General features: G+C 42.7%; 1 protein-coding gene across 1 annotated transcript in view; it reads left to right on the top strand.

The window, feature by feature from the left end:
• The window catches only part of LOC146799897 (cytosolic phospholipase A2 gamma-like), a 668,494-nt gene that overhangs the window by 628,948 nt on the left and 26,928 nt on the right, over window positions 1–12,618 (top strand). The gene's annotated exons all lie outside the window — the stretch shown is intronic.

Genomic DNA, 12,618 nt, shown 5'->3' with positions numbered 1-12,618 from the left:
TAACCTACAGTGTCAAGCAAAGGTTTCTAACAGGATAAATAACAAAACCCAATACTTTATCTTAAAGACCACTCGCAAAAATTCGAGTGTTGTCAAGCCTCTGTATGGTTTAAATATAGTAAGGAAAAAACGCTCCCAGACTCAGAAAGTAGTCATAGAGCATGAAGCAGTGCTTACCTATCCGTCGGTACCCCGGGGCGGTCTATGAGTAAAGACCGGAGGTGCCGACGAGATCGGGAAGGAGTGCTTTATAGGAACCTTGATTGTACACAGCTGCGTGTGTTCACCGGGGTGGCCAAGGCAAAGCCTGTTGTGTTTAAAAACGGCGTGAGGACCCAAACGGGTTCGTAGCTATAGCGGACTGCGCATGTGTCATCAGTATGCTACCTCTGCTCCTAAACAGTGCGCATGTGTCGATCTGTTTACACTAATCAAACACAGCTCGCAAGCCACAGCGGTGCTAAGACCAGCCTAACATGTAAAAGCTGGGATAGAAGTGTTGACTACTGCCATATCAGTCAAAGTAAAACTGCTTAACGCACATATATCTCATAACACCTCATAGCAAAAGCCAGGGGATATCGTCATTAAGCCCTGTAACATCCGAGTGTAGTCGATAAACCCATTTTTGTTCTTTACATAGGAGAAATCGTTGGATGTCTACAATATGTTGGGGAATATAGGGTTGTTCAAGTATTACCCAACGTAAATCAGTTTCTTTATGGCCTGCTGTGATGAAATGGCTGGTGAGTTTAGTAGCACTCTTTTTGCACCGTATGGTACTCTTATGTTCTGCAATCCTCAGTTTAATTTTTCGAGATGTCATCCCCACATAGTTCTTATCACACGGACACTTTATTAGGTAAATAACCCTGTCACTGTTGCAGTTAGTATGTTTGTTAAGACACCATGGTCTGTTCGTACCGATGTCTATTTCCGTGGTGTGCGAAGTCTGGGGGCACACCGAACAGTTCCCACAGGGGAAATGGCCTTTAACTGGAGGAAGACCCCAAAGGGGCGCATCTGTGGATTTGCTCAAAGCTCGAGGACGTGTATGTATCAACTGGTCCTTGATATTATGACTCCTTTTATAAGCAAATAAAGGAGGGGGTAATGCCTTTCCTTCAATCTTGACCACTCTCCAATTTTTGAGAATGCTCTTCTTCAGTGCATTTGAGTAGCTCGAAAAGGTGTTGACACACGTAATCCTGTTCTCCTCAGTACTTGGATTACATATTCGCTTCTCCAGGAGAGCTTCCCTGTGATTATTAAACGCTCTCTTCATTGATGTTTTTACAGTTTTTTTAGGATATTGCCTATCCAGCAGTTGGGAAGAGAGCTGGGTGGCATGTTCACAGTATTTGGAGACAGTTGAACAATTCCGCCGAATACGGAGAAATTGCCCAAATGGCAAGTTCTCCCGCAGAGCTCTCGGATGAAAACTCTTAAAATGTAACAAAGAGTTCCGAGCCATCGGTTTCCTATATAGTTCCGTAGTAAGTGTCCCATCCTGAGAACCGATCAATAGATCCAAAAAAGGACTGGTCTTTGGTGGCTTGGCGATGCACACGGGATTGGCTAATTCTAATAATAACAACAGCCAAGAGGATAGCGGATAACATCTTAGTCGAGATACAACTTTTAGAGTCCCAGATCAAATCAGTGCTGGTTACGGCCACTTACAATAAACAGTCTAAAGAAACTGACAAAACCAGCAAGGAGTTCAGAGATACCATTCTTGCAAACAAAATTGTTAAATTCAAGAAGGATCTGGCTAAATTCTCTATGACTAAAGTTTATCCCTACACGAGTGATTCCTATGTTCCTCCCACATACAACCAACAAAGTGGTAGGTCTGGTTCGAACTACTCTACGTCTGGTAGCGATGGCAATTCATCTGACTCAGATCCAGGCACGTACCAATCCTCAAGAGGTCGCAATTGGAGGAGAAGGGGCCCCAGAAGGGGTAATTTCTTTGGAGGTCCTCCTCAGCCACAATGGTGGCCACCCGGACCCTACAATTTCCAACAACCCTACTTCCAGCACCCAAGATATCCTGGTCCTTTGCATCCTGACAATTTCCAACAACAGCCTTTTTTAGGACAAGGCCAACGCCGCTCCAGAGGCAAGAGAAGACCAACTCAACCAAACGTCCATTGGAGCCCTCCTCCATCGTCCCGGACACGGAGCAACCTGAGAGATCCTGCGGCACCAGGACCAAGCAACGTGACAGCCTGATTGTCAATTTAAGTAAACGCCCTCTTACTGTTGATGAGACCAACGTTCTAGAGAAGGGGCTTGGGTATGTTCCAACATACAAAGGAGATTCATTTCAAACTAGACAAGAACTAGCTGCCTTCTTTAGAAAGGTGAGACTACGTGCGTTCTTCGGTGAGAAACCACAAGAGGCCGATGAGGAAAACACCACTAACACTGGCTTACGCCCGAAGTCCACTTTTAATCCACCTACACATCTAGTTCCCCCGGAAATACTCACTTTTGAGAGGGCTGTTTTGAGAGATGCTGAAATGCTTTTCCAGCTCGAGAATCGACAATTTATGAATTTGTCCAAGAATGAAAACTTTGCTCTCCAGACATTATCGATGGACAGGTCGGTTACCATCAAACCTGCGGATAAAGGGGGCGCCACAGTAATTATGGACACAGAAGCATATAGAAGTGAGTGCAAGAGACAACTGAATAATGGCACTTTTTACCAGCCTCTTAAAATGGACCCCACCAAGAGGCTGATGGCCATCATCAAAGATCGAGTAGATGATGCGTTGGAACAAGGCTGGATCACAAACCATGAGGCAATGTTCTTGAAAACTACATTTCCAGTAGTTCCATATTTTTATGTATTACCAAAAATACATAAAGGGGTGTCACCCCCTCCAGGCAGACCCATAATCTCGGGGATAGGGTCACTCCTTGAACCCTTGTCTACCTTTGTAGACTTTTTTCTCAAACCCCTTGTGAAAACAATGCCCACATACGTTGAGGACACGAAGGATCTACTGCGCATTATAGATGGGATGCCTTTTGACACCACACAAGACTTCTTAGTGAGCTTTGATGTGGAGTCACTATACACCTGCATCCCACAAGATGAGACTTTGTCTGTCATTAAAACACTCCTGGAAGCACAAGACCTGCATAGTCCCACGCCAGTTGAGTTCATCATGTTTTGTGCAACACTGGCGATGAAGGAGAATTTCTTTCAATTCGAGGAGGAGCTATTCCTACAGATCTCCGGAACATCTATGGGGAGTATTTTTGCCCCTTCTTTAGCCAATCTGTATGTTCACCAATTCGAACAGGCGGAGATACTGTCCACCACAAATCCGTTTCTAGGCCATATTTTGTCCTGGAAACGGTACATAGACGACATTTTAGTCATCTGGAGAGGTTCTATGGACACCATTGAGAGCTTCCACTCTTGGCTGAACAACAGAAATGGTTTTCTGAAGTTTACTTGCGAGACTTCGAAAGAGAACTTACCTTTTTTGGATCTATTGATCGGTTCTCAGGATGGGACACTTACTACGGAACTATATAGGAAACCGATGGCTCGGAACTCTTTGTTACATTTTAAGAGTTTTCATCCGAGAGCTCTGCGGGAGAACTTGCCATTTGGGCAATTTCTCCGTATTCGGCGGAATTGTTCAACTGTCTCCAAATACTGTGAACATGCCACCCAGCTCTCTTCCCAACTGCTGGATAGGCAATATCCTAAAAAAAACTGTAAAAACATCAATGAAGAGAGCGTTTAATAATCACAGGGAAGCTCTCCTGGAGAAGCGAATATGTAATCCAAGTACTGAGGAGAACAGGATTACGTGTGTCAACACCTTTTCGAGCTACTCAAATGCACTGAAGAAGAGCATTCTCAAAAATTGGAGAGTGGTCAAGATTGAAGGAAAGGCATTACCCCCTCCTTTATTTGCTTATAAAAGGAGTCATAATATCAAGGACCAGTTGATACATACACGTCCTCGAGCTTTGAGCAAATCCACAGATGCGCCCCTTTGGGGTCTTCCTCCAGTTAAAGGCCATTTCCCCTGTGGGAACTGTTCGGTGTGCCCCCAGACTTCGCACACCACGGAAATAGACATCGGTACGAACAGACCATGGTGTCTTAACAAACATACTAACTGCAACAGTGACAGGGTTATTTACCTAATAAAGTGTCCGTGTGATAAGAACTATGTGGGGATGACATCTCGAAAAATTAAACTGAGGATTGCAGAACATAAGAGTACCATACGGTGCAAAAAGAGTGCTACTAAACTCACCAGCCATTTCATCACAGCAGGCCATAAAGAAACTGATTTACGTTGGGTAATACTTGAACAACCCTATATTCCCCAACATATTGTAGACATCCAACGATTTCTCCTATGTAAAGAACAAAAATGGGTTTATCGACTACACTCGGATGTTACAGGGCTTAATGACGATATCCCCTGGCTTTTGCTATGAGGTGTTATGAGATATATGTGCGTTAAGCAGTTTTACTTTGACTGATATCGCAGTAGTCAACACTTCTATCCCAGCTTTTACATGTTAGGCTGGTCTTAGCACCGCTGCGAGCTGTGTTTGATTAGTGTAAACAGATCGACACATGCGCACTGTTTAGGAGCAGAGGTAGCATACTGATGACACATGCGCAGTCCGCTATAGCTACGAACCCGTTTGGGTCCTCACGCCGTTTTTAAACACAACAGGCTTTGCCTTGGCCACCCCGGTGAACACACGCAGCTGTGTACAATCAAGGTTCCTATAAAGCACTCCTTCCCGATCTCGTCGGCACCTCCGGTCTTTACTCATAGACCGCCCCGGGGTACCGACGGATAGGTAAGCGCTGCTTCATGCTCTATGACTACTTTCTGAGTCTGGGAGCGTTTTTTCCTTACTATATTTAAACCATACAGAGGCTTGACAACACTCGAATTTTTGCGAGTGGTCTTTAAGATAAAGTATTGGGTTTCGTTATTTATCCTGTTAGAAACCTTTGCTTGACACTGTAGGTTAGCGCTACTGTCTGATTCTGGGAGCGTTTTTTCCTCACTACATTTAAACCATGCAGAAGCTTGACAACACTTGTGAGTAATCTTTAAGATAAAATATCGGGTTTCGTTATGTATCCTGTTAGAAACCCTTGCTTGACACTGAATTTATCTAAGTTCCCTACCCTTAGATTCCCAGTAAGGGTGAACACTATTTTTAAACCATGCTGTTTGCCATCACATTTATGTAATACATGGACGTTGCCTATATTCTTTTTTGCCATCTTGACGGGGAGGAATTATGTTTGGCAGTTTAGCTAGCAGCCTGTCTTTTTCTTCTCCCCTTTATCAGAGCAGGGCCCCTTTCCCTGAGCAGAGACCAGGTTGAGGTGAGGGTGTCACCCATAATTTTGGGGTAAGTGCAATCTAATACATTATTGGATGCATGGAGCATTAATTTGTGCTTCTAAAGACGGTATTTGATTACTGTTATTTTGCTGTCTTAGACAACATTGTTGATTTGTTGCAATTCTGATTCGTTTCTCTTTGCTTTCCTAGGTATCCGGTTTTTGACATCTGTAGAGTTAACCGGTGGTAGGAATGTCTGTATTTTTCCTTATATTTTCATACACTTTTTACATAGTAGCAGCAATTTAGGTCCTGATGAATGCCCTTGATACTACACAGATCCTAATGGGCAGAAACATGTCGACCAGATACTATGGACAATGAGCATAATGACAAAATATTTATGCTGAATTGCCATTTTGCTTTTTAATGTTGGCAGAGGCACTCTACCAATTAAAGCCCTTTTGAGTTCCCCTAGCCATTTTTATCGTCACTCTTATGATTTAGTGCTGCACTTTTAGAACCCCTTTCACGTGAGCGAGGGCTTACTACATTTCTCTTGTTATCATTGGTGGAGATCTGACAGCAACCCTTGTATGCCACTTCTCTTTACTCGCAACCGGGTCATTCCAACAGGACCTGGGGCGTTGTATCAAGAGACACAGATCCAAATGATGACAAACACACTGACTCCTTGGTGATTGATGGGTTCTGTTCCAAGAAGGGTTCTCTATTAACAAGAGATGTCCGAATCAGTAGATATGCTTCTTTTTCTTCTGTGTTGACACAGCACTAGACCCGGGTTGAGCAGTGTTATAGTGATTTAATTTAAGGGATACACAACCTGCTGGTCTTTAAAATCCTTTTCCCTTGGACCTCCTCCCACATTGTTTTGTTGTTACTAGTTCTGAAAGTAGCTTTTAAAAAAAAAAAACCTTGAGCTTTCTTTTTTTACAAGTTCAACATGTCCAACCAATCAATAGTCTCAACAGAAAACAGGACAACTAAGGCAAAAGAAAACTAAGGCCATTTGGGAGGACAGTGGTTAACCAGGACACGCTCACAATGGATGGTCATATTTCTCTCTATTGCAACAATTACAATATGGCAGAGGGGGAACTAGTGGTCCCTAAATCTTTCTCCCTTTTAAAGGAAAAATATAGACACAGCATTACCAATTCAAAGATATAAAGATTGTGTGTGTGGTTTTGTGTGCTGAAGGACATTGCAATTTTGTCCTGCCACTGGGGTGTACAAACTGTCTATTGCTCAGCATCAAGTGGTTGTTAAGTTTTGAGCTGCTGATCTTAATAGTGTTGCTTTGATTACATTCTAAGTATGTTGTTTAATGGGTTTAATCTAATGTTTTCACAATGGAAATGTTGATTAATGATAGGATAGCACTTGTCAGTATAACTTAAAGGGAGCACCACAGAGAGAGCAAATACTTAGGTAAATGTTTGACTTTGAACTGTATTGTGCATATGATGATGACATGAATTATGTCTAATGTGTACTATGTTTGAAGGATAATGTGTGGCTGCAGCTGGATTCACTGTGGATCTAGCAAACACTGAATTATCTGAATGGTTTGTAGCTTATTTATTGCCTCAGGGGTTATCTGTTCTGCCACTGGCATGTTACAGGACACCACAATGTGATCACTCGACAGTAGACAATGATTGAAAGAGTAGATGGAACCAACCCGAGAACGTGTAGTGGGGATGATGCAGATTGGGGTGTACAAAATCTCCCTACTTCCACGGATAGAGTAATTTCACAGTTACACGCACATACACTCACCATACACTAGGGCCCATTTCACTAACATACACTCAAATACTCTACCAGCATTGAACCTGTGGAAAGAAACCTTCTAAAACTCCTAAACCCCACATCTACACCAAGGTCGATAAGACCTAGCTATTGCAATTGTCATAATCTAAACAATCTATACATCAATAATCAAATAGAGTACTCAATAATTGACAAGAAATAATCACCAACACCGTATTTAAAATTATGATTCTTTATCTAAAATTAGTCAAAAGAAATTAATCAGAATAAATCATTTTCTCATAATTACCTATTCTAGCTAAATGTCAGAATGGGTCATCAGGACAAGTCTCTCAGTAGAAATCTCCCAAGTCACCGTCCTCACAGCATCGATCCTCACCAACGCAGGTTTGGGAAGAAAATGGCAAAGTGGCAAAACGCAATGACACAAACCCTCTCTAGTCTAGTATATTTATAATAATTCAGACAAAAGAAAGAAACATTTAATATTACTTCATCCGCTGAACCGCTGAGCAGAGCGAGAAGGAAAAGGATGTAGCATCGCTACATTTGGAAAAATCTCCGCTCAGAAAAAGTCACAAAAATAAAAAGACAGAACAGGAACTAAATATTAAATGTATCTTCTCAACTTCCACACATTTCCTCTGGTGAGCTCAGAGTTTAGAGTCTTTCTTTAAAGCTCCTTTGTTTTCCAAGGCTGCCAAGGCTGTCCCAATGCATCTGGAGACATAACCAGATCTGCTGCTATCCTCACGGAAAGTTTTAACCAGGCAAGGACTGTGGACAGATGACTCGCATCCATATTCAGCAAGGCCTTTTCCATCACAAATTCTCACTCGAAACCAGGCTTCAAAAGTCAGCCATCTTTGATTAGGCCACAATAGGCCACAATAGACCATCTTAATTAAAAGAGACAAAACAACGTTACCACAGCATAGTGATTGAACAGTGTTAACCCCACTAATACCCTTATGTGTATGTAATTATCTAGCTTTAGCAACACAAAAAAGCATTAATTCAAAAGCGTTTCGTGCTTTAAAATAAACAGCACTCAGCAACGTTTATTTAATAAAACATGCACATTTATTAATAGCAATACAAAAGCGTTCCCACGTGTCGGTTTTCTTATCATTAGTATGTTGGTAAGTTTAAACACACACTTACACAAAACAAATAATTATTAATTAATGATTATTAATTTTAATCATGACAAATAGACAAACCAGAGCTTCAAAACCCTATAGATTTTCATTTAGAAAATCCTGCTCCAGCAGGGACACCAATTCCAAATAAACACCCCCACCACCACGCCCTGCACAGCAGATGATGAGGGGCCATTAGGTAGATACAAAAAGGAAGGGACTTATTAGGTCAAAGGTTACAAGTACCAAAAGCATTTACCCATTAATCTATCTTAATTAGACTAGGCATGTAATATCTAACATGTCAAATGTTCTGCTGCAGGTACATTTAACATCTAAGCTATTTTAAGGGGACTGCAACTGTGACTATTGGTTGGCCAGTATTTCTATGGCAAGGGAGTCCTGCCTCTCTGTGAGCTTTATGTTCTTGCATCCAGACATATAACAGAACAACAGACAAACACCTAAAAACAAGCCAGACCTATTGGCTTTGCCATTGCTTGTTGAATATTGAAAATATAAAATACTCACTCATTAAACTTCTATAATTCTCATTCACATATTTTTCATACATGGAACTGAAGGCCGAATTCGTAAAGAAAGTTTGTCCCTGTGGAGCTTTAGGGAATTCTTGAAACTTTTCAAAGTCTCAATGCAGAATAATGGAAGTGAGTTATTTTTGGGGATTTACAGAGGATCCTTGCGATGAACAAAGGTGAAATTTAATCTGACGCTGCAGGTTCGATACTTTTTCCAGTGGTTCCCACTGACGCTCCAGAGGAAAAGGTCAAAACCTTCTTCTGGTGCCCAAACAACCACATGAGTACAATCTTAAGGCTCCCTGGACCTCAGTGGAGAGCATGTATCCACTCTCAGTGTGCCAAGAAAGGGTCAACAGCAAAGACCAGTCTATGTCCATTGCGACTGGTCAGCTGTTTACTTCCAGTAAAAGGCCTCTTTCACCTTGTTCTGTTCCTGCAGCTTCACATGAGATCAGCCAACCAACCCTTGGAGTCCATCTCGTTGTCCTCGGTACAAGACAGAGCAGCACCGTCCTTCAGGGCTCCTCTCAGTTCATAGGCAGTCACTCTAATACTCTGATCTTCCTCGGGTCCAGCTATTTTTCTGATCAAGGACTGGTGAGAATCCAGCTTTGTAGGGTTCAACAGACCTACTATACATCCAGTCCTCAATGGAGTCAATTTTCCCAGGCCCAAAATGCAATGTTCCAGGGCAATGTCAGGAGGACTGAAGTCTTCAGCCAGACTAAACTTTGGCTCTGAAAGCTGGGGTGTGTTTGAGAGGGAACTATGTAAAATGGAGTTTGAAACCAGGCCTTGAACAGACAAAAAAGAGACAGAGGACTGGTAGGACAAAAGCAGGGTCCTTCAGCAACCAGACAGCATAAACACACAATATGTGTTCTGGTCCTGTTTGATCCCTTTCAAGTGGAGAGAAGTTTACATCTGTTCCTTCTTTTAAGAATATTGAGGGGCCTATTTATGAACCAGTTTGTGTTGCTCTTACACCATGTGGCGTTGTGCAAGGGCGAAGCAAACCCTACATGTGATTGAAGAATCCACACAAGGCCACTTTGCAGAGCCCTGATTGGCTCCATAAGTCTGGACTAAGGCAGCACAGCACAAATCGCTGTGTTTGCTTACTCTGCCCTGGGAAGGTGTTCCATGGGCTTTCATGGGTGTTCCCACACAACGTCCATGGTTTTTGATGCATTCACAAATTTACCAGAACTGGTCAACCTGGGAATGCGCCAAAAAGATTTGCCTCCCAGGAGAGATGTAATGAGGAGAAATCTCCTTATTTCTCCTCATAAATTCTTCTTTCTATGTGTGCTCCTTCCTTCACAAATAGAATCATGATCTAACGTAGGCCCCCTTGCAAGGGTGCCTGCATTGGCGTTAGCCTTCCAAAAGGGAACCAGTGCAAGGGAATAGGCAGGAATGCACCATATTACCTTAAATACAATGCATTCCTGTCCTTTCCCTGTCATGCAGTGCAGCACAGCAAGGTGGCTTTCTGCACTGCACTGTGTGACTTTCTCATAAATAGGCCCCTGTGGGTGATACAGGGTTTGCATGATAGTTTGAAAGTATACATTTTGAGACAGAGCTCGAAAACGTCAGATGTTTTATTCAAGGGGGAGACATTGAGGCAGGTCCAGGCCAAGATGGCTGCAGATCTGTGGACTCCTGGGCAGCTTCTACTTTCACCTTCATCTGTCATTCTTAAAGGCCTTTGCTGCTGCCACTGCCCCTGAAAAGTGATCTTATGGGGGTGTGCCCGCTGGATGTTGGTATTGGAGGGGGAATGTGGTGGCGCATAATCGATGATGGCTCAGACCCTTTTTAGGCATAATATCACTCATGCACACACATCCTATTTCAGGCACACTTGAGGAGTACTTCATCTTCCTGGTCTTTGTTGCAGTGGGGGGCACTATAAACAGACCAGGTGTTCTCTTTTTACCTGTGATCATCGCAGGGGATCCCTAGGATGCTGGGGTTCCACTGCTTCAGCCGGTCAAAGGATATTCCCTATATCCTAAAGCAAGAAAGACATGGGTTTCATGACTCCTTTATATAGGTACTACCTAAGAATGCCCAGGACCAACAAGAAAGGTATGAAAAAAGGATACTTTCTTCATCTCAAATGAGTTGTCCTCTAGAGTTGACCAAAAATACTTTGATGGTGAGCCTCTGAATGATGTGCAGTTTTCTGTGGTTGTGCAGAATCTGTTCCTTTCCATCAGCACACTGCATGCAGATTTGGGGAATAAAATCTTTTCTATGGTAAATGCAGTGAGTGGTGTACAATAAATGTTGGATGCCCCGTCAGGCAGAGTGCTAGCAAAGGAGGGTGTGCTGGAAACAGTGGAGGCCATGGTAAAGTCTTTGAGGGCCACTCAGTTGGGATTGTCAGAGAGGTGAAAGAGGTATGACATTTTAGGGGTGACATAGTAGAAGTCATGGTAATGATAGAACTACATGATAACATGAAGAGGAACCACATGCTTCAAGTGCTTCAAGTCCAGCCAGAGATAATAATGAATGTATTGCAGACCAAGGTGGATGGTGTAATGGATGAACTTTGGGACTTCAGACAATGAAAAGGGGTGATTAACTGATTGGTTGCATTGCAGTCCTGTTGTCTTTGCAGGGTTGTTTCAACAACTCAATGGAGTTGTCCCATAGGTGGCTCTACCAGAAGGGTGGATTAGAGATTAATATGTGTACTAGTTTGATCATACTCCGGTTTTTTAGGTCTCGCCTGACTCAGCGCATGCGCTGGTCTGGCGAGACTTATTGAGAGGGCTTCAAAAAGTGCTACCAGGCCAGCCTAGAGCCACAGTGCATGTGCGCGGGCACGCGTGCCATCTTTACCGGGATTACTTTCATTTTCACGGCCGCAGGGCCGCTTTGATGTTTGATCGTGATCGAGATCACTTTCACTTTCGGGACCGCACGGCCGCTTTGCATAGCCAATAGGTCTCGCTTTTGGGACCTTATAAGTATTTAGTTATGCAACTGTTGCGTGGCTAAACACTTATAAGGTCCCAAAGGCGAGACCTATTGGCTATGCCAATGCTTGTTCATGTCTGTTTTGGGTATAACTAGTTACTAATGAGATCTTGTTAACAGGGTTTTTCTATCCAAAAAAGGTGGTGTTTCAGTTAGTATTATTATCTAAAAGCTTGACTGCCTGTCCAGATGGGTTTTAGGTTATGTCGTTTGTAACTGTGTCCACCTAATAAATGCTGTTAATCATAAATGATGCATTCAGGGCTGGAGTCTGCATCAGTCAGTGTGAATATTTAGTGTGTTCAAACGGAGGCTGGTGTTGGGTTGGAGTCAGTGGGAGCAAGATGGTATGGATAGGATGCTGGGAAGTTTGAGATCTACAAGCATGTAAAGTAGTTTGAGCTAGCTCATACCATTGGCTTTTAAGTTAATGGGGTACATGATTAATGTAGGTACTTTATGGTAGTGCTCGCAAGACTAGTCAAAGCCCTTGAAACATGCACCTACTGGACAAAGAAGATAACAGACAACTATAATGTTGAGGGTGAGTCTGTTCTGTGCCTAAATGAGAAGGGATAAAATTCAGTCTAGTAAGATTGTAAAGTTATTCCAACAAGTCCAAGACGATGACAAACTTCTACATTTCAAAGAGAGTAAAAGAATGTTAGAAAGGAAATGATGCCTATTGGCTCAGATAGGGCTAAATGGGTGAGAAACAAGTAATAGAATGGGTAATGTTCATAGGCAAAATGAGAGGGATATCCAAGAATATGTTTGTGGTGT

Source organism: Triturus cristatus, chromosome 8, assembly GCF_964204655.1.
Source record: "Triturus cristatus chromosome 8, aTriCri1.1, whole genome shotgun sequence".
Lineage (NCBI taxonomy): Eukaryota > Metazoa > Chordata > Amphibia > Caudata > Salamandridae > Triturus > Triturus cristatus.
This window is presented reverse-complemented; position numbering and strand designations above follow the sequence as displayed.